Raw genomic sequence first — 18,539 nt, 5'->3', positions numbered from 1 at the left:
TCAGGCAAGAGAATCTATATCTCATCATCAGTCTTCTGAGCCCCTCCAGTTGCTCACGCTGCCAGCATTTTGTTTAAACTCAGATTTTCAACCCATACCTAAAGTGTAATGGTTTAATAAAACAATTACTACTGTAGATTAAGCCACACTTCAAAGCCCTGAATAAAAATAGTTGTCACATCCAATTAGGCCCAATCTGTGAGCAGAAAAGGATGTTGTGCTGGTTAATGCGCACCGAGAGCCAGTCACTTAACACCACAGAGGAGTGTTGTAGCTAGAATACACAGAAAGCGTTTCTCATATTATTTCAGGAAGTTTACAGAGAGATGCTAGCTGAAAGTTAGTATGCTGTCAAATATTTGTGCTTATTTCCATACATTCTTCTACCCAAAAACTAGTTAGGAAGAGAGAGTGTCCAAAAGGAAATATAAATAAAAAAGTTATTTCAGGGCTCAAAAGCTCTAAGCTTGTCAATAAAAGATCTATCTTTAGATCAGACTAGGATTAAATGTCACTATATCCAAGACCAATCAAGGTGGCAGATTTGATTATAAAAATAATCTAGCCAAGCAACTGCAGTTAACCTTCTTCAGTAGCAAAAAGCCAGTCAGCAGATCCTATTTAAGTGACAGATGTACATCGGGGGACAACACATACCATACGTGTTTGTGTGCATTAAAACCGTTTCCAATAATTATATACTCTTTAGTCTGCAAAATTCAAACAGGAAAGCAATATTAGCATTCAGTGAGATAATATAATTAAAAACATACAAGTTGATAAAACATTCACCCATTCAATACACATCCTATTCCAAGAGAGGCTTACATTCTTAACAGATGTAACAATTGTAATCCAGTATGGACAGTGTGGATGAAGTCAGACCCCAGGCAGTGAGTAGTTAGCAATTTTGAGTCTATACACACTTATTGGCTGATCTATTGACCATTGCAGCATATCCATAATCTCTCTCAATAGCTATGCCATTCCATATAGTATTACATACAAATGCAGATGAAACTGGAGAGATGTGTGTGTTGTTAAAAAGTTTTATGATGAGCAAATCACAACAGTTAGTATGATAAGAAATGCTGTTCACAGGGGTGGTGTGAGGATTGATTAGTTAATGTTTGTAGAGGACTTCTCAAGTGCTATATGAATGCTAAGCACTAATTACATATTATGGTATACACAAAATAAATTGGTTAGTCTCTAAGGTGCCACAAGTACTCCTTTACTTCATATCACACACTCACTGTCATCATTCTAAGGCCATAGCAAGGCTTACGCCCAGTCTTCCCCAGTCTGGCCTCAGTAGAGTTTTTTCATCTCTGTAGCCAAAAAGTGTTCAGACAGTTCACCTTCACCCATTACCAGAAAGAACATGTTCATGTCTGTCTGTGAACAACCTCAGACGTCCCCTTCCCACCTCATCCAGCTCTTATCTATTGCACATATGGTGCACCTCACTTCTGCCCCGGTTCTATTAGTAATCTCTCTTTACAATTAGCTGTCTCACTTCAGGGAGGAAGTGTGAGCAATTAACACAGGGGTGGGCAAACTATGGGACCATCCTGCCCGACCCCTGAGCTCCGGACCGGGAGGCTCGCCCCCGGCCCCTCCCCGGCTGTCCCCCCTCCCCCACAGCCACGCCGCTGCACAGGGAGCGCAGCTTGCGCCCACTCACCTCCCAGGCTTTCAAATAAACCTGTCCTGCCACTCTGAGCAGCATGGTAAGGGGGCGGGGGCGGTTGGATAAGGGGCAGGAGGTCCTGGCAGTCAGGAGACGGGGTGGGGGGGTTGGACAGGGGGTAAGGGAGCAGGGGGATTGGATAGAGGATGGGGTCCTGGGGGCAGTCAGGGGACCGGAGGGTTAGATAGGTGTGGGTGTCCTGGGGGGTGGTTGGATAGGTCAGGGGTTCTGCGGGAGGCAGTCAGGGGACAGGGGACAGGCTGTTTGGGGAGGCACAGCCTTCCCTACCCGGCCCTCCATACCGTTTTGCAACCCCAATGTGGACCTCGGGACAAAAAGTTTGCCCACGCCTGAGTTAACATGTGCTACTTTCAGCTTCAGGAAATGGTTTCTGTTAGAGGGAACAGGGATGGTACTTATAAAAAGAGAACTAGACCCTCTCCCCACCGCCAAAACAACACAAGTCCCACCCCCTCAAACAGCCAAAACAGCTGGCTTGCCTGTTTCCTCGGCTGCCATTGACCAAATCAAAGGCTGGTGCAAAGCCCCGAGTCAAGCCGAGCCAAAAGAAAAACTGGCACAACCTGTCAGACTCCTCTTCCTATTTAAAACGTCAGGTTTGAAGCGGCTGCTAGTCACGGGTGGGCAGTGAAAGTCCCTATCAATCCACCTGCGCCAGAGACACCTGAAATCGCTAGTTTCAAAAGCGTCTGAACTCCTGACGCGAGCCCGTTTGGTACAACAGTTAAGTTAGACCCAGCACAGCTGAGCACCCCGCGCGCGCGCGCGCACACACACACAGTCTCTTTTCACGCGCTGGCATCTCACTTGTGGTTATATCACGTCCTGTTTCTTTTCAAAGCCATCCCAGCCCATGAAGCGGTAGCACTACAGCCCCGGCGAGGAGCGGGGAGACGGCCCAAAGGGCGGGTAAGGGAGGCCGAGCTGAACAGGGGTCGGGGGGGACCCGGGCTGCGGGACAGCCGCGGCCAGGTGAATTATTCACCAGTGCTCCCGCCCCTCAGCTGACAGCACCTGCGCAACCCCAGCCGGCAACCCCAGCCGGGCAGCCAGGAGCCCGGGAAGCCGCAACACAGGCACGGAGGCACGTTGGACACAATCCTATTACACAAGCCCCAAACCGTCCCCGTCCTCCCGGCGGGGAGCGGGGACCAGCGGCCGCCCCGGCCGCGACTTACCGGGCACCCGGCTCAGCATGTTGGGCGTGGGGGGACCAGCCGGGCTCACCGCGGGGCAGGAAGGTGGGACGCGCGCGCTCCTCTCCCCATGGGACGCGGGCACCAGCTGGGGCGCAGCCCAGCGACTCTGCCCCGGCAGCCGGCCCGGGCGGAGAGCAGTAGAGCTGGGCGTGGCCCCGGCCGAGCCCCGGGCCAATCAGCGGGCGGCAGGGGGCAGAAGGCTCCCGCCCCGGCCCGGCCCGCTGTCACCGCGCCTTGCACGTGGGAAGCCCGGCCTGGGCAGCGCGTCTGCCCCGGAGCCCTGAGGCAGGAAGCCGCCGGGGGGAGGGGGACGCGCGGGTAGCGGTAGCGTAGGGTGTGCGGAGCGGGCCGGCCTCTCCTCGGGGGACGAGGGCTGGTCGGGTCCCCCCAGCACGGCGCTGAGGCGGCCTGGGAGGGGCCAGGCCGAGGGGTTGGGGTTGTGGGGCCAGGCAGAGCCTGTGGGGCAGGCTGAGGGGTTGGGCGGGGAACGAGGGCTGGGGCTGGAGGGAGGCCGAGCCGTGGGGTAAAGAGGAATCAGACTCAGGGAAGGACGCGAGAAGGTGGTTGGCGGTAGATGGGGTAGGACGAGGGGCGTAGAGGCCGAGGGCGGAGTTGGGAGGATGCAGCCACTGAGGGGTGGGGAGGGAAGGAGGGCAGAGTCTTTGGGCAGATGCAAGGTCGAAAGGATTTTAAAGGGGGGATTTGGAAAACGGGCATTTGAGGAGAAGAGTCTGGGAGAGGAGTGTTCAGGGAGGGCAGCCAGGGAGACTAGGGAAGATAGAGGAGAAAGTGGGCATTTGCAATGCGAGGAGAAGAGGCTTGGGGAGGAATGAGCTGCTTGGGGAGGAGAGAGTCTGGAAACTTGGGAGAGGAATGGGTGCAAGAGGAGGAGGAAGGTCAATAGGATGTGGGGGATTTGGGGATAGAGAAGAGAGACTTTGGAAGTTTGGCCAGATTGGAGAGCGGAGGGAGGAGTGAGGAATGAGGAGAGAGTGGGGGGAAAGAGGCGGTGGCTTTGGAAAGGGAGGAGAGGAAGTGAAGAGATTGTGAGGGGAAGGAGGGCAGCATTATAAATAGGGTTTTGGCCCTAGGCAGCAAAAAGGGTAAAGAATGGAGACAGAAACAGGGAGGAAAGAGACTTGGGCCTTGTTCTTTTCAGAGGTGCTAAGCAGCTTCATTTGAAGTGAATGGGAGCTTTGGGTGTTCATTACCCACCCGCTAAAGACTGCTGCTGGTAAAGCCTGAAAGGGCATTGGAAAGGGTCTGGCTTAAGACTTATACTTCACACAGGATGCATTTTCTCCCTTGAATGTGCCTATCCTGTGTCATATCTGTACACAGAAATGGCACTGCAGCCCCCGAGAGTCACCTTTACACCAAGATCCAGCTGGTTTCTGACCCCCTTTGTGCAAGGAGAGCAGTGTGAAGGGCCTGGAATAGGAAGCCAGAATTGGAGCACATGCATGCTCTGATGCTTTCTAATCTACCTATAGTGCCTGTATGACCCCTGTGATTGTAGTATCTGTGTGCCTCACAATCTTTAATTTTTTATCCTCACAACACCCCTCTCGGGTAGGAAAGTACTGTTATCCTGATTTTACAGACAGGGAGCTGAAGCACTAAGGCCCAGGTCCTTAAAGATATTTAGGCCCTTAACTCCCATTGAAATCAATGTGTCAATAGGTAATCAATAGGTAATTTTGAGGACCTGTGCCTAAGTGACTTATCCAGAGTCACACAAGAAATCTGTGGTAGAGGTTAGGAATGGAACTCCAGTTTCTCAAGTTCAAGGTTATTTGATCCCATACTGGCCTACTCTGAACCAAATTTAAAACCAGTCTGTATAACATGAGTTAACTAATGTAGACGGGGCCTAATTTGTGACTATGAATGTGCACAGCTAAGTAATATAATATACACCCCGGGGTGTTCACTACTTCCCAACACAGATGTAATGAGGTTAAGTGGTGTCCATATAAAATAAGTAAGAACTACTAATTATTCCTCAAGAAAGGCTTTTAATGATTTTTGAACAGTATAAACAAAACAGAAAAAAGGAAAACCAAAGACCAGCACTGAATAAGAATTACTCTACATATGCTTGTCTTTGGGGCTTTTATTATGACTTGCCAGGACCAGCATAAGTAAGGCTCTTATTCACCAGCTTTATATTCCTGGTGACAAACTATTTCAAAGGCAACATAAAGCTGATGAATGACAGCACCACATGCATCCGCTTGGACTACTTAAAAGAAAGCACAAATACATGCAAAGCTATTATGCATCAGCTATCTACTATCGACTTTGTACTACAGTATTGATACGACTATGATCAATTCGGCTCGAGCGACCAGACTTACTTACCCTGCATTCGTCCGAAAAATACGTTACTCTTCACTTGGCCGCTTTCCGCACGGGCCAGGTACAGACAGTCGAGAAGTGCACATCCCTTTGGTTCAGGGCTTGTGGGTCAGGTATGACCGAAAACACACACACACAGTCCTGTGCCTTTGTCCTTTTTATCTGGTCTGACGGCCGTGTTTTTGAACAGACCAACCAATCAGGGTGGGCCACATTGTTTATGTGGTTGCCCTAATTGTATAATCGATGCGTATTTAATTTTTATGTCCAATTGTTAGTTGTTCGTATAATTGAGGCCTATTTATTTTCTGAAGCCAATTAGATCTTGATTGTGGGTAATTTGGGGTTGATAAGTACACAGGAGTCAGCAGATATTGCTGTCTGGTAGCAGCGTGGCCTGACCACAAGCCACAAGGTTAAGCTTTATTTTTGCAAGGCTTACATTTTGAAGTATATGGAAGTTTGAGGCCTAACATTTGCAGTTTTTTTATTTCGTTCAAGCTTGACAAGACGGTTGTTCAATTTATTCACACTTTTGAGCTATGATGCTTTCCTGTATTTAGCTTTTGAAGATGAAACCTACTTACTTTTGAAAGTTATAAATACTATATAACAAAGCTGTAACAGTGCATGTTGTTTTTACCTGAAAAGTGTGTCTGCATCAGCAGGTTTAAGGAGTGAAATAGAAGATGCTTTTATATTATCATGAAGGAAGAACAAAAAGAAAAACATTTCTGGAATACCAGTAAATGGAGGAAAAGGGGCTGGCCTCAGTATGATTTGGAGCATAGTCTACCTAGCACGGCAGACCAGTCCAGTGGTTGAGAGAGAGATGAAAGCAAAGCTGCTTCAAAGACAACTTTAATGTTATTAAAGTAATTAGAAAGAGTATGACAATTCAGGAAACACACAAAACCTACCTCTTTGAAAAAGGCTTTCCACTAGTGACACTGAACACTAATGCCCCCTTTTATCCCTAAAGCCTTGCCAACCCCCTAAACTAAGAGGAAATTAAAAAAATCTTTGAAAATAATAATAAAATTCAGAAACCCTACCCAAAATAGAGTGTTGACCCTGAAAAAGCACACGTGCTAGAGAGTCCATGAAATTCACTGGGGACTTTGCTACTGCTACTTAATTTAGATGGAAGGCGCCAAATACCATGGTGATGGGCGGCAATATAAAAACCTCAAGACAGATAGAAAACAAAATATTTGTGCACTGGTATGTGCTACAAGGCTGTGTTGAAACAAATGCCTAACTGGGGAAGACCACTAGTGACTGGATCTTCCTTCTTCAGCAGCATTGTGGGGAAGGCTACCAGTGGGCTCCAATGCAGACTGCAAAATCCTTCCACTTGACAGTTATCCTAAACAGTCTCTCTTTCTTTCACTGTACTATGCACTCATCAGGGTCACCTTTACCCTGCACCATTTAAGTCAGTGCCATTGACCTCAATAAGCATAGGCTGAAGCCCTGTGAGAGGTATACTACTCTGGAGAAATGCGTATTTCAGTGCTACACAGCCACTTTAACTCTGCTTCCTCCTAAAACACCATTATTTACAGAATCCAGGTAATAAAAAATATATATTTAACAAACTCACAACAATCGATTGGTCAGAGTTAGGTTTGCATTGCAAAGAAATATACTTTATGTGTGATAAGAATAATTGCTTATTATGACTGTAGTGTAATATTTGTGATGCACTTAACTATTCATTTCCTTGTGGTTAAAACACTTGGGTTTTGTAAGTAGCTTGAAAAGTGAGTACACCGTTCTCACTTAGCAACCTGAACTGTTTTTTAATTTGTATATTATGCACTTTTTTAGCCAGAATCAAGAGACACACAGTTCAAAGGCCAACCTATGTCTCTCCAAAGACATACAGTAATACTAATTACTATGGGTCAAGAAGGTGAATTCATCTTGATGAAGACTGAACAAAAACTAAAGCAGAATTCAGCATTATATACAGATCTACTAGCCACCCCACCATGTCCTTATGTAAGGGGTTGGAGATGCAGCAGCCAGAGAGGGGAAAGATTATTCCTCCTGACTGTGGTGGAACCCCCTTCCACCAAGAACATGGTACCTGGGATTGGCACAGGAACCAGGATTTCTGCCATTATTTTCAACAGTGCAGCTGCTTTGTAGATTCTTCTCATCCCACCCCACCCTGTTTCTCTCCTCTTGAAGGAGAAGAGGCACACCACAAAACATAAGAATAGAACTACAGAATGAAAAATATTGCAGCCTCATCATCTAGTAAAGACACACTAACTCATTGCTGCAGGATGCTCATCCTCTCATGGGATCATGCAATATGTGCCTTCTTCTCCTAACTTATGTAAACAGATCTTTAAAATTCATATAAATGTAATATTACCTCCATGCTTGGCCTTAGTATTCTTGTTAGACAGATTTTAGGTCTTTTCAAAGTTAGCAAAACTTTTATATAGAGAGGAAGTATGGTCCAGTGGCAAGAGCACGAGCCTGGGACTTGGAAGACAGCGTTCAATTTCCTGCTTCACCACTTTGGGTAAGTCACTTACCCCGTGTCCTCATTAGTAAAATGAGGATAGTAGCACTTTCTACTCAGAGGTGTTGTGAGGCTAAATACATTCAAGACTATGGGGTGCTCTATATTATACTAATGGTGGCCATGTATTAAGTACCGTAGGTATTTGCCCAATGTTAGGTTCTAGTCTGTTGCTGAAGTAATGTGTGGTTGCCATGTTGTAGTATAAACAAATAATTTGTCAATTGCATAATTTGCCATGTCCTTTTTATCCACTTTGTCTCCAAAAGACAGTTTTCTTTTTCAGCCATATAGCTATACTTGCTAAGATCACACAGACTCTTAAATCACTGGAGTGGTTTATCTAAAGGAATTTTGCAGTTTAGATCCAGTATAATAAAAATATCTCTGGTAGGGAGTTAATTTCTGGATGTGGGAATATACCGTTTTCAGAAGCCTAGAATATCTGGATATTCCCATCACACATGCAGGAAGCCGTCTTTCCCAAAACACACTGCACAGTATGTGTCAGCTAATCTACTCAGTATATTGGTGAGACACATTCTAAGCAATATTTTTATTTGACTCTCTAAATGCACTGGCACATTCGTGCATGTATGTCAAAGAAGAGCATAGTACGCTTGTGGGTCCTTGGTAAATAGCGAATATTCTCGTCCTTCATTTTATTTTTAAACTAACTGTCTAGCACACCTTTGCCCCAGAGGTTTTCTTGTTCATTCATTGCAGAAATTTGAGGAAATGTCCTTTATTATTTATTATTAGTATTAGTAATGTGTATTACTGCACTGCCAAGGGACACTTGTTACAGGCCAGGATCCCACTGTGCTAGGTACTATACAAACAAAGAACAAAAAGAAGGTCCCTGCCTCATGCAGCTTACAATCTAAGTATAAAACAGGGGTCGGCAACCTTTCAGAAGTGGTGTGCCGAGTCTTCATTTATTCACTCTAATTTAAGGTTTCACTTGCTAGTAATACATTTTAACATTTTTAGAAGGTCTCTTTCTATAAGTCCATAATATATAACTAAACTATTGTTGTATGTAAAGTAAATAAGGTTTGAGAAGCTTCATTTAAAAATTAAATTAAAATGCAGAGCCCCCTGGACTGGTGACCAGGACCCGGGCAGTGTGAGTGCCACTGAAAATCAGATCACGTGCCGCCTTTGGCACACGTGCCATAGGTTGTCTACCCCTGGTATAAAACAAGAGACAACAGACACATATACACAGACAGAGGAGCACAAGTAAACAGTGAAACAATATTGGTCAGCATGGTTGGCAGTGGTCTCTGCACATTAGCAACCTAACCATTGTCAAGTTTTTTGCCCTTTGCTATACTGTCTTTCTTTCACTTTTTCCCATATGTTTATCGCTTCTGCTGCAAATAGTAGTGATTAGTGTTTGCCACTATCCTCTGTTGTCCCATTTGCCAGAATGCTGCTTCCATCCTTTTCAAAAGGGCACCCTCAGCTAAGCTATCCCAGTAGTCTATGCTACATAGTTCAGTGCACATGCCTAGTGGCATATCTCCTGGTCTGGAATGCCAGTTTCCCACTTTCTTCAGTTCCAATCACTGGCTCCCAGTCTAACCAGAGTTGTTTTTTCCTTGAAGCATATTAATATTTTTCAACCTTTTGAAAAATGTATCAGGGAGTTTGACTGGGAGAAGCGATGCCACATATAAAAATCTAGGACATTTTACTATTTGGATCATATCCATTAGTTGGTTAAGACTTCCTGATATGTGGTTTTTTGTTTGTTTGTTTTGAAAGGATTATAATGATATTTCTGTTACAAAGATATGCCAATTTCGGGCCCACAACGATTCCTAGTTATATCATTCAGTATTGATTTAACTGACTAATTCCCTAAGTCCCTATGCTATTTCTGTAAACTAGAGTTCCTTTCAATGTCATCTAGCGACTATCCATCCAGTATGGCCTCCTCAAAGTCTGCAGTTTGTGAATCCAAAAATTTCTCTCATCAAAGTTATGGGAAATATATTTAACAGCCTTGGAGAGGACTCTCATTTTAGCAGTGTATACACTTATCACCTCTGCATTTATTCTAAAAAAAAAAAATTTTTTTTTAAACTTGATTTTAGAGTGATATTTCACCTGCATTTAGGCACAATCCGCAATAGTTGGGACAAGAGCAATTCTCTTGTTTTTAGTCAAGAAAAAGTGTTTGGTTCTGGAAAGCAATAGCTAGGATCCTCTTCCTTGAGAGTCACAATTGCTGTGTATTTCACAGGTACTGACCTCTGAACATCTGCTTAGGTATATTTGAAAATAAAAGGGTATTTGACATCTTGTCAGTGAGATGCTAATATACGTTCAGATTAAAGAATTTAAGTAAACAGCTGTAATTCTTCCTCCGTTAAATCTACTATTCTTAGTTTACATCTTTTCATGCTGTTGTTCAAAGTTTTAGCCTTCCAACTGTTTGTAGCTACATGTTTTCCTTAGTGAGATGGTAATTAATACATTAAGATCCTCTAGTTTACCACTGTTTATTACCGATGAAGCATCAGTGCCTTTGGGATTTTCTTCCACTGAGATTTTATTTTCCATTTCTGTCATTTAGATTTGTGAACCTTTTTGTTCTGCTGTGATTTGCAGCAACCTCCACTTTGAGAAGTAAATATGTAGGGATAATATCAAGGCCCAGGTCCCTATTAAGTAAATGGTATAGTCCCACTGGCTTCTGAATTTACTGCTTAGTGTCTTTGCATTTACTTCAATGGGCTTTTGGTCCACTCCTTGCAGCAGTGTTACATTAATATCCACCAACAAATGACTTACTGTAAACCAAACAAACAATCTCTGCTGTGCTGGTAGGTTTAATTCCTGTATTGATGTTCTTACTCCTCCTCTAAAAACTACAGTCTTAAAAATATGAAATAAAAGCAATATTACTTTCTACTGATAGTCAAACCCTGGATGTTAATGAGAAAAAAAAAGTTCTGTTTGTACTAGTCACAATGAATACTATGTGGCAAAGTACCTTGTTTGCCTCAGCAGGCTCAGTTCTTTTTAACCTTGGAGACACAGGTTTGGGCAAGAAAGTCCTTCTAGGTGGCACACAGTCAGGATATACCTTTCTTCAGTCAGTCCCTTGTGCCTGTTTTCCTTTCCCTTCTGGGGAGGGAATGCAGCCTCCCTTCCTGAAAAGGTTCAGTGTCTTGCTGCACCCAGCCTACTAACAATTTCCCTACTTCCTCACCCCCCTGCCACCCCCCAACAGGGGAGGGTTTAAAAAGGTCTCAAGCAGTTGGAGTCAGCTGAACCTAATTGGTTCTCTAGCAACCCCTTTTCAACTGAACCTTATTAACCTGTGGTTACCTCTCCTCAGTGGATAGGGAGGGGCCTTTTAACCTTCTGGGACTGATTACTAACCCCCTCCCCTTTTTTGTCCTGGGTTTCCCACAACTGTTAATACAATCTTAGTTAACTTCAGAATAAGACTTTGCACTGCAAAAAGAAAACTCCAGTTAAATAAACTGGTAAAGAAACTTAAGCCCAATTCCACTCATAATTTTTCAAATCAGAGGAATCCAGAATCAGTACAGCTGGTAAATCAGATTGCACTTTAGTCAGTAATCCTAGACAAAGTCAACTGTACAACTCAGTAAATATGAACCAGTTCAATTATATTGCATTATAAAATAACCAACCACATTTCACATTATGTCAACACAAGAAATAAAACAGTAGTTCAAAGGTGTTTAGAAAAATAAAAATTGAGTATGAAAAATCTTATGTATGCAGCATATACACACTTTTGAATGTAGTTACGAGAATATGATTGTAAACTGTAAATATATGGAATCTTCATTTAATTTACATTAAGTATTCTCTTTGTATTGTTATTAGATAACGTAACTTTGTTTGAAACCTGCTGTCAAAGACAAGTATCAGTTTACAGTAGCTTTGATGTTAGTGTATCAAATCTGAGCTGAGCCTTTATTTAGCTACGGATTATTTATGTCTTATGTTGAAGAACGTCTCTGTGGAGTCTCTTTATAGTTATTGGTGTTACCAGACAGAATAACACAATTCGAGATAGCTGGAGAATATTGTGATAAGCCTGCTGAGTTTAGAGAGAATTTCCAGTGACACTCTAGGAAAGTTCCTATCTATTTCTCGCTACACAACTGAGTTTCCAGTTCTCAGACATGGTTGCCTAGTTCTAAGATGAAACCTCAAAAATTCTTATTTCAGTAGTTCTAACTTCATACACAAATTCTCTCTTTATCCTCCCTCCTGTCCCATGCTGAATCTTTAAACTTAAACACTTTTAAATATCCTGTGTTCCTTGTAATATATTTCTGTGTTAATGAGAGATTGAATGTATAAACATGTCAATGTTACAAGTTAATGGTAAATCTCTTTTTTCTAGTTCACAGTCTGCATATAAGTAATTCTAAATGTTACGAAAGAATAATAGAAAGTATTGTACAAACTGAACTTTACTGTACAAGGGAAGGGATGGCCTTGCTTCTCATGCTCAGAAATGGCCAGTAAGCATCTTCAGGCCATTTATTAAGAGTTGCATTAAACACAAATGTTGCTAATCTATCTCTAGGAAGATAATATAAAAACATTCAGCAAAATACTCGGGTATTAGTAATAATGTCGCCTATTACACAGCACTGTCTACCTTGACAACACTAAATAAATAAATACACACTTTCAGTAATACACACGTTGTTTCAAAAATCATTTAAGGTAGCCAAGCAACAACAATGTACTCACCTTTCATATCATTTACAAAACCCAGGCACTTGAAAACAAGGAAATGCATAAGTGCTTCACAAATATTACATTGTAATCATAATAAACAATTATTCTTATTAAGTATAAAGAACATGCATATGTAATTGCAACACAACAATTCTAATTCTGACCAATGGATGGTTGTGAGTTTTTTAAATATTTTTTTTAGGGCTGTCAATTAATCAGTTAACCCACGCGATTAACTCAAAAAAATTAACTGCAATTAAAAAAATTAATCACGATTAATCACAGGTTTAACCGCACTGTTAAATAGAATACAAATTGAAATTTATTAAATATTTTTAATGTTTTTCTACATTTTCATATATATATTTCTGTGTTGTAATTGAAATCAAGGTGTATATTTTTATTACAAATATTTGCACTGTAAAAATGATAAAGATATAGTATTTTTCAATTCACTTCATACAAGTTCTGTAGTGCAATCTCTGTCATAAAAATGCAATTTACAAATGTAGATTCTTTTTTGTTACGTATCTGCACTCAAAAACAAAACAATGTAAAACTTCAGAGCCTACAAGTCATAGATTCATAGATATTAAGGTCAGAAGGGACCATTATGATCATCTAGTCTGACCTCCTGCACAGCGCAGGCCACAGAATTTCACCCACCACTCCTGCAAAAAAACCTCTCATCTATGTCTGTGCTACTGAAGCCCTCAAATCGTGATTTAAAGACTTCAAGGAGCAGAGAATCCTCCAGCAAGTGACCCGTGCCCCATGCTACAGACGAAGGCGAAAAACTTCCAGGGCCTCTTCCAATCTGCCCTGGAGGAAAATTCCTTCCCGACCCCAAATATGGCGATCAGCTAAACCCTGAGCATATGAGCAAGATTCATTAGCCAGATACTACGGAAAATTCTTTCCTGGGTAACTCAGATCCCACTGGTTTCAGAGTAGCAGCCGTGTTAGTCTGTATTCACAAAAAGAACAGGCGTACTTGTGGCACCTTAGAGACTAACCAATTTATTTGAGCATAAGCTTTCGTGAGCTCCCACCCTATCTAATATCCCATCACAGGCCATTGGGCCTATTTACCATGAATATTTAATTACCAAAATCATGTTATCCCATCATACCATCTCCTCCATAAACTTATCGAGTCTAATCTTAAAGCCACATAGGTCTTTTGCCCCCACTGCTTCCCTTTGAAGGCTAGTCCAAAACTTCACTCCTCTGATGGTTAGAAACCTTTGTCTAATTTCTAGTCTAAATTTCCTGGTGGCCAGTTTATAACCATTTGTTCTTGTGTCCACATTGGTCCTCTCCCTCTCTGGTATTTATCCCTCTGATATATTTATAGAGAGCAATCATATCTCCCCTCAACCTTCTTTTAGTTAGGCTAAACAAGCCAAGCTCCTTGAGTCTCCTTTCATAAGACAAGTTTTCCATTCCTTGGATCATCCTAGTAGCCCTTCTCTGTACCTGTTGCAGTTTGAATTCATCCTTCTTAAACATGGCCATTCAGTCCTACTACTTGTTCAGCCAATCCCTAAGACCAGTGGTGGGCAACCTGCAGCCCGTGGGCTGCCAGACCGTTTATTTACATGTGCACAGCCCTCCACAGCTCCCAGTGGCCGTGGTTCGCCTTTCCTGGCCAATGGGAGCTGTGGGACATGGAACGGGCTTGGCCCTCACTTCCCACAGCTCCATTGGCTGGGAACGGTGAACCGCAGACACTGGGAACTGTGGGCAGCTATGCAAATATAAATAAATGGTCTTGTGGCCCACCAGCGGATTACCCTGATGGACCATGTGTGGCATGTGGGCTGCAGGTTGCCCACCACTGCCTAAGACAAACAAGTTTGTTCACATTTACAGGAGCTAATGCTGCCCTCTTCTTATTTACAATGTCACCAGAAAGCGAGAACAGGCATTTGCATGGTACTTTTGTAGCCAGCATTGCAAGATATTTATGTGCCATATATGCTAAACATTTGTATGCCCCTTCCATGCTTTGGACACCATTCCAGAAAACATGCTTCCATGCTGATGACGCTCGTTAAAAAAAATGTGTTAATTAAATTTGTGACTGAACTCCTTGGGGGAGAATTGTATGTCCTCTGCTCTGTTTTATCCACATTCTGCCATATATTTCATGTTATAGCAGTCTCAGATGATGACCCAGCACATGTTGTTCCTTTTAAGAACACTTTCACTGTAGATTTCACAAAACGCAAAGAAGGTACCAATGTGAGATTTCTAGAGATAGCTACCGCACTCAACCCAAGGTTTAAGAATCTGAAGTGCCTTCCAAAATCTGAGAGGCATGAGGTGTGGAGACTGCTTTCAGAAGTCTTAAAAGAGCAACACTCCGATGCGGAAACTACAGAACCCGAACCATCAAGAAAGAAAATCAACCTTCTGCTGGTGGCATCTATCTCAGATAATGAAAATGAACATGCATCAGTCCGCACTGCTTTGGATGGTTATCGAGCAGAACCTGTCATCAGCATGGACGCATGTCCACTGGAATGGTGATTGAAGCATGAAGGGACATATGAATTTTAGCACATCTGGCATATAAATATACTGTGACGCTGGCTACAAGAGCGCCATGAGAACGCCTGTTCTCACTTTCAGGTGACATTGTAAACAAGAAGCGGGCAGCATTATCTCCTGCAAATGTAAATAAACTTGTTTGTCTGAGCAATTCTCTGAACAAGAAATAGGACTGAGTGGACTTGCAGGCTCTAAAATTTTACATTGTTTTATATTTGAACGCAGGGGTTTTTTGTGTGCATAATTCTACATTTGTAAGTTGCATTTCCATGATAAAGAGATTGCACTATAGTACTTGTATCAGATGAATTGAAAAATACTATTTCTTTTGTTTTTTTACAGTGCAAGTACTTTTAATAAAAAATAAATATAAAGTGAGCACTGTATACTTTGTGTTCTGTGTTGAAATTGAAATAAATATATTTGAAAATGTAGAAAACATCAAATTATTATTTGAGATTTTTAATAAATAACACTATTTTAGGGGAAAGCAGAGTTAAATAGTCTATGTTGCGATGAAATATACATTTCTCCATTGCAATAAACCACATCAGTTGTCCTTCCTCCACAGGGCATTGAAGTCAATGGCAAAGCTCCCACTGACTTTAATGGGGCAAGATCTGGGCGACAGTGAAGAGTGCTGCATTGTATGGTGGAAGGAAGAAAAAAGATTGATCAGGACCTCTCTCAGATGGAGGGATCCTGCAGACTGCACTGGTGGCCAATGGCAGCATAGCAGAATGACTCCTGTAATAGATGTTCATGGTGTGATAAGACAGCCACACTACATATATGAAAAAGGAATTTTGTCCTAAATTTATATAGTCTTCCTAACTATACCTGTGTGTGAGTGACCGCCTGAACCTTAGGAGATCTACCTTTAAAGAAAAATTGGACTTCTTCTGCTCGTAGATAGCAAGTGTAATGATGTATTGGAGCGTTCTGTTTTTTACTCTGTGCTAAAATACATAACCTTGAAAGTTTTTAAAAAGTATAATTGTTTTCTTTAAAGCATTCATTGCAATTGAGTTCTTCTATTCTGCATCCAGCCACAACAGCTTTAAAGATTTTGCTTTTCTATCTGATCACAGACCACAGTAGCTTACTCTTATTTTCACCACTTCATCCCTAGTTTCTTAAAATGGGGCCCTAAGGCATTTACTCTGGCTATAATTAGGTTGTTCAAGCTTAGTCAGCTTCAGTTTTTCCCAATTAAAACTGGCTCCATTCCAAGATGGTCAGTTTTCCATAAACATATGAAAGAGATCTTGAGTTATATTATGCCTCATTTCCTAAAGGGACTAAATCACAGTGCTTTACAAACTTAAATTGATATATAAACGATACACAGAGATCACCACCACTAAAATGAAGCTACTTCTAAACTGAAACACAGCAAAGATTTAATACTGCATAGCAGACGTGCACAATAATTTAGAACCGAATGTGAAGAACAATGCTATATTCACCTGAAACATCAAGATAAGTTATACAAGTAAGTAGGCATAATGCGATGACCAGACTTGGAATTTGGGCAAAACACATCAAGGTTGATACTCCTCTTCTTATGAAGACAACTTTGGTAAGTTTAAAGACTGTAAGTGGTTCAGGACCTGTCTAAAGATGGCACATCCAGCAGCACAGGGCTCCACAACACTGTCCTGGGGCATTAATTTAGAACTCAGAGGAACTAGCGCCTTTGACAGAATTACCATCACCTCTGACTGCAACGCCAAGGTTTCTTAGGAGGTCTTTAGTTCACAGTTTGGCTCTTCTTAGTTTATATGAGCTGACAGGATCATAGTACAAGAAATTTGGTTCCCGAATATTGGTAGAATATTTCTATAGATTCTATAATTTGTTAGTTAAACGTGTCACTTAAGTAGTTTAAGCAAATGAATGTAGCTCCACAATGAGCTTGTCAGTCTCACAGTCTGTGAGAGTATTCCAGACTCAGTGCCAGCATTAAAAAAAGTGGCCTCTCTTAATTAAAAACAAACAAGAACCCTACATCTGTAAATTTGTCAACAGAGTAGTTGGCATCCCTCTTTCATTCTTGCCTTTTCATGCTCAGAAGCTGAAATCTCAGATTTCAACAAGGACAATTTTATTGCAAACTATAGTCCCCAGCACAGGGGCGGCAAAACCACTTTGAACTCCCTGGGATGGCAATAACAGTGATCTATGGAGAAACAAAGAATGGGCACAACTTCATTTTCATAACAGCTGAAATAAAGCCATCTAACAACTGCCACATTGCTACATTCCTAGAGGAAATCTTGTTGAGCCAGAACTTAGGACATTAGCTTGTTGCATTATCACTCCATATTACTTTGTTTAAAATGCCTTTCCGGGGTTATTTCAAATTCAGCTGTAAGACTGATCTGTTAAATGTAAGAAGAGACAAGGTTTGTGGGATAGTATCTTTTATTGGACCAACTTCTGTTGGTGAGAGTGAGACAGGCTTTCAAGCTTACACAGAGCTTGTCTCTCTCACCAACAGAAGTTGACCCAATAAAAGATATTACCTCACCCACTTTGCCTTTCTAATATCCTAGGACCAACAATACTGTAAAACTTAACACATTTAAGGACCTGAACTTATTCTTCTCTTCATTTGGAGCTTAACCTTTTTAAAATGAAATATTTTTTCTACATGTGTGGTATTTTCCTGTATCTATTCAGTAGCTCTGATTTGTATTAACTATACGGCTCACTGGGGTTTGCATTTGGCCATGGCCCATTGAGCACCACTGTTTAACAAATCCTAGAAGCCAAAGACTGTAAGCCAGATCCTGCTTTCTGTAAAAGAGGGTCAATTTGGAGTAACTTCACTGGCTTCAAATAGATACTCTGAATTTTTGGTGGTGTTACAGAGAGCAGTATCAAGCCCTTTACTTTCACCATTGATAGCCAAACATTTGTCATGCCCCTTAACATAACTTTTTAATTATGGGTAATTTAAATTAAATCCTGATAAACTGCAAATCACACTTACTCCCTCAGTCAGGTGTGTAGGAGAACTATTTATTGTCTGAAACTTTTCAAACAAAACTTCCTAGATTTTTAAAAAAAATCAGATTTCAGATAAACTTTCTCATTTAATTAATTGAATTAAGGAAGTGTTTTCCTTCATGATCCCTATTGCCACTCTTATCATTTACACTGGACACTGATAAAGTTGGAATTTCTTAAATGTAAGATAGTAAGTACTTCAAGCCAATGTGTACATTTCATTTTATGCTCATGGAGAGAATGTTTATGTGGACTGTATTCTATTTTATTTTATTTTTGCACAATAAGCCCAGTTTTTGGAAACCTGCCCAGTCTTGCCTTCTGCTTTACTTAAACTTGATGCTAGGAAACATCAGTTAATAGCTTTAAACCAAATAAATGTTTATGGTTCATTACTTTTAAATAT

General features: G+C 41.7%; 1 protein-coding gene across 5 annotated transcripts in view; it reads right to left on the bottom strand.

Annotated features, from left to right (window-relative positions):
• The window catches only part of MICAL2 (microtubule associated monooxygenase, calponin and LIM domain containing 2), a 181,842-nt gene extending 176,081 nt beyond the window's left edge, over nt 1-5,761 (bottom strand). For 4 of the 5 annotated variants that reach the window (XM_037899826.2, XM_037899828.2, XM_037899830.2 and 1 more), the window contains exon 1: nt 2,893-3,040. The gene's annotated coding sequence lies outside the window, so the exon portion shown is untranslated. Of the gene's footprint in view, nt 1-2,892; nt 3,041-5,277 lie in introns of those variants that run through there. The other variant, XM_043550236.1, reaches the window with a different exon arrangement.
• Between the last annotated feature and the right edge of the window lie 12,778 nt (nt 5,762-18,539).

The sequence above is a fragment of the Chelonia mydas genome, chromosome 6 (genome assembly GCF_015237465.2).
Source record: "Chelonia mydas isolate rCheMyd1 chromosome 6, rCheMyd1.pri.v2, whole genome shotgun sequence".
Lineage (NCBI taxonomy): Eukaryota > Metazoa > Chordata > Testudines > Cheloniidae > Chelonia > Chelonia mydas.
Note: the sequence above shows the minus strand (reverse complement) of the source record. Positions and strands in the feature narration are given on the sequence as shown.